We start from the raw sequence: 5,187 nt of genomic DNA, 5'->3' as shown, positions 1-5,187 counted from the left end.
GCCATCACCGCCTTTGGACAGCACACACGAACGATAGACGTCGGGCGTGGCATGCCATCTTACCCTTGGGAAGCAGACATGGTCGAAAGACGTCGGGCGTGGTATGATATCACCGCCTTTGGGCAGCACACACGGTCAAACAATGTCGGGCGTGACATCACATCACCGCCTTTAGACAGCACACACGGTCGAACGAATTCGGGCGTGGCATGCTATTATAGCCCTTGAATGGCAAACAAGGTTGAATGATGTCAGGCGTGGCATGCCATCATCGCCTTTGGACTAGCTGACACAGTCGGACGGCGTCGGGCGTGGCCTGCCATGATCGCCCTTGGACGGGAAACACGGTCAAATGACGTAGAGTGTGGCATGCCATCAATGCCTAAGGACAGCACACAAGAAAGGACGATGTCGAGCGTGGCATGCTATCATCTCCTTCGGGCAGCACAGACGATCGGACGATGTCGGGCGTGGCATGCCATCACGGCCCTTGGATAGCACACACGGTTGAACGATGTTGGGCGTAGCATGATATCACCGCCTTTGTACAGCACACACGATTGAACGACGTCGTGCGTGGCATGACATCACCGCCCTTGGACTGCACGCATGGTCGGACAACATCACGCGTGGCATGACATCACCGCCCTTGGACGGCAAACACGATCGAATGACGTCGGGCGTGGCATGCCATCATCGCCTTTGGACTAGCTGACACAGTTGGACAGCGTCAGGCGTGGTATGCCATCATCGCCCTTGGATGACAAACACGATCGAATGACGTCGGGCGTGGTATGCCAACGCCGCCTTTGGATAGCACACACGGTCGAATGACGTCGGGCGTGGCATGCCATCATCGCCTTTGGGAAGCACACACGGTCGAACGACGTCGGGCGTGGCATGCCAACATGGCCCTTTGACAGCAGACACGGTCGAACGATGTCTAGCGTGGCATGCCATCATAGCTCTTGAACGGCAAACAAGGTTGAATGACGTCGGGTGTGGCATACCATCATCACCTCCCTTGGACAGCACACACGATCGAACGACGTCGGGCGTGGCATGACATCACAGCCATAGGAATACACGCACAATCGGACGACGTCAAGCGTGGCATGACATCACCGCCCTTGGACAGCACACACGGTCGAAACGACGTCGGGCATGGCATGCCATCATCGCCTTTGGGCAGCATACACAGTTGAATGACGTTGGGCGTGGCATGCCATCTTGGACCTTGGACAACATACACGGTTGAACGACATCAGGCGTGGCATGCCATCATCACTTTTAAACCAGCTGACACAGTCAGACGGCGTCGGGCGTGGCATGCCATCATCTCCCAAGGACGACACAGTCGAATGACGTCGAGGGTTGCATGCCATAACCGCCTTTGGAAAGCACACAAAGTCGGACGACGACGGGCGTGGCATGCCATCATCTCATTTGGGCAGCACAGACCGTCAGACATCGTCAGGCGTGGCATGCCAACATCGCCGTTGGGCAGCACAAACGATCAACCGTCGTCGGGCGTGGCATGCCATCATAGCCATTGGACAGCACACACGGTCAAATGACGTCCAGCATGGCATGACATCACCACCCTTGGACTACACGCACGATCGGACGACATCGGGCGTGGCATGACATCACCACCTTTGGACACCACACACGGTAGAACGACGCGTGGCATGGCATGACATCATTGCCCTTGAACTGCACGCACGGTCAAATGACATCAAGCATGGCATGAAATCACCGCCTTTGGATAGCACACACAGTCGGCAACGTCGGCATCACCGCTATTGGACAGCACGCATGGTCAGACGACATCGGGCATGGCATGACATCACCATCCTTGGGCAGAACACACGGTCGGACTACGTCGAGCATGGCATGACATCACCGCCTTTGGACGGCACACACGATCGGACGACATCGGGCGTGGCATGCCTTCACGGCTCTTGGAATGCACGCATGGTCGGGCATGGCATGACATCACCGCCATAGGAGAGCACACGATCGGACGACGTCGGGCATGGCATGACATCACCGCCCTTGGGCAGCACACACGGTCAGACTACGTCAGGCATGGCATGACATCACTGCCTTTGTACCGCACACCCGGTCGAACAACGTCGGGCGTGGCATGCCATTATCGCCTTTGGGCAGCACACACGATCGAACAACATCGGCGGGGCATGCCATAATAGCCCATGGATGCCAAACAAGGTCGAACGACATCTGGCGTGACATGCAATCACCGCCTTTGGACAGCACACACGGTCAAACGATGTCGGGCGTGACATGCCATCTTGCCTTTGGGAACCACACACGGTCGAAAGACGTTGGGCGTGGTATGACATCACCGTCTTTGGGCATCACACGGTCAAATGTCGTCGGGCGTGACATGCCATCATCGCCTTTAGATAGCACACACGGTCGGACGACGTCGGGCATGGCATGACATCACCGCCCTTGGGCAGCACACACGGTCGGACTACGTCAGGCATGGCATGACATCACTGCATTTGTACAACACACTCGGTCGAACGACATCGAGCGTGGCATGCCATTATCGCCTTAGGGCAGCACACACGATCAAACGAAGTCGGGCGGGGCATGCCAGAATAGCCCATGGACGGCAAACACGGTCGAACAACGCCTGGCGTGACATGCCATCTTGCCTTTGGGAAGCACACACAGTCGAAAGACGTCGGGCGTGGTATGACTTCACCGCCTTTGGGCATCACACACAGTCAAACGTCGTCGGGCGTGACATGCCATCATCGTCTTTAGACAGCACATACGGTCGAACGAAGTCAGGCGTGACATGCCATCATAGCCCTTGAACGACAAACAAGGTTGAATGACGTCAGGCGTGGAATGCCATCATCGCCTTTGGACTAGTTGCCACAGTCGGACGGCATCGGGCATGGCATGCCATCATCGCCCTTGGACGGGAAACACGGTCGAACAACGTAGAGTGTGGCATGCCATCAACGCCTAAGGACAGCACACAAAGAAGGACGACGTCGGGCGTAGCATGCTATCATCTCAATTGGGTAGCACATACGGTCAGACTACGTCGGGCGTGGCATGAAATCACCTCCCTTAGACAGCACACATGGTCGGATGACGTCGGGCGTGGCATGCCATCATCTTCTTTGGGAAGCGCAAATGGTCGAACGACGCCGACGTGGCATGCCAACATCACCTTTGGGCAGCACACACGGTCGAACAACGTCGGGCGTGGCATGCCAGCATCGCCTTTGGGAGGCACACACGGTCGAAAGATGTTGAGCGTGGCATGACATCACCTCCTTTGGAAAGCACACACAGTCGAACAACGTCGAGCGCGACATGCCATCACCGCCTTTGGAAAGCACACACGGTCGAACGACGTCGGGCGTGGCATGCGATCATCACCTTTGGGCAGCACAAACAGTCGGACCTGCAATCAAAGTTGAACGACGTCGAGCGTGGCATACATTATCGCCTTTGGACTAGCTGACACAGTTGGCCGGCGTAAGGTGTGGCATGCCATCATCGCCCATGGACGGGAAACACGGTCGAATGACGTAGAGCGTAGCATGCCATCACCACCTTGGGACAGCACACACGGTCAAACGACGTCGGGTGTGGCATGCTATCATCGCCTTTGGGCAGCACAAACAGTCGGACGACATCGGGTGTGGCATGCCATCACCGCCCTTGGATAGCACACAAGGTCGGATGACGTCTTGCATGGCATGCCATCGCCGCCCTTGGACTACACACACGGTAGGACGATGGCATGACATCACCGCCATAGGACAGAACACGATATGACGACATCGGGCATGGCATGATATCACCGCCCTTGGGCAGCACACACGGTCGGACTACGTCTGGCGTGGCATGACATCACCGCCTTTGTACATCACACACGATCGAACGACGTCAGACGTGGCATGCCATCATTGCCTTTGGGCAGCACAGACGATCGAACGACGTCGGGCAGGGCATGCCATAATAGCCCTTGGACGGGAAACACGGTTGAACGACGTCTGGCGTGACATGCCATCACCGTCTTTGGACAGCACACACGGTCGAACGACATCGGGCGTGGCATGCCATCTTGCCTTTGGGAAGCACACACGGTCGAAATACGTCGGGTGTGGTATGACATCACCGCCTTTGGGAATCACACACGGTCAAACATCGTCGGGCATGACATGCCATCATCGCCTTTGGACTAGCTGACACAGTCGGACGGCGTCGGGCGTGGCATGCTATCATCGCCCTTGGACGGGAAACACGATCGAACGATGTAGATCGTGGCATGCCATCAACGCCTAAGGACAACACACAAGGAAGGACGACATCGGGCGTGGCATGCCATCACCGCCCTTGGACAGCACACATGGTCGGATGACGTCGAGCGTGGCATGCCATAACCGCCCTTGGACAGCACACACGGTAGGACGACGTCAGGCGTGGTATGAGATCACCGCTCTTAAACTGCACGCATGGTTAGACTACGGCGGGTGTGGCATGACATCACCACCTTTGGACAGCACACACAGTAGAACGACGCGTGGCATGGCATGACATCATCGCCCTTGAGCTGCACGCACGGTCAGACGACATCGGGCGTGGCATGATATCATATCCCTTGGAGGGCAAACACGGTCGAATGACGTCAGGCGTGACATGCCATCACCACCTTTGGGCAGCACACACGATCGAATGACGTTAGGCGTGGCATGCCATCATATCCCTTGGACGGCAAACACGGTCAAACGACGTCAGGCGTGACATGCTATCATCGCCTTTGGGCAGCACACACGGTCGAACGACGTTGGGCGTGGCATGACATCACCGCCTTTGGACAGCACACACGGTCGAACGACGTCGGGCGTGACATGCCAACACCGCCTCTGGACAGCCGACACGGTCGAGCGACGTTGAGCATGGCATTCCATTAGCGCCTTTGGGCAGCACACACGGTCGAACGACGTCTAGCGTGGCATGCCATTATTGCCTTTAGGCAGCACAAACGGTCCAACGACGTCGGGCGTTGCATGACATCACCGCCATAGGACTGTACGCACGATCGGACGACGTCAGGCATGGCATGACATCACTGCCCTAGGACAGCACACACGGCCGAACAACGTCGAGCCTTGCATGACATCACCGCCC

This window comes from Solanum lycopersicum, chromosome 11 (genome assembly GCF_036512215.1).
Source record: "Solanum lycopersicum chromosome 11, SLM_r2.1".
Classification (NCBI taxonomy): Eukaryota; Viridiplantae; Streptophyta; class Magnoliopsida; order Solanales; family Solanaceae; genus Solanum; species Solanum lycopersicum.
The sequence above is the reverse complement of the archived record's forward strand: the minus strand, read 5'-3'. Positions refer to the sequence as shown.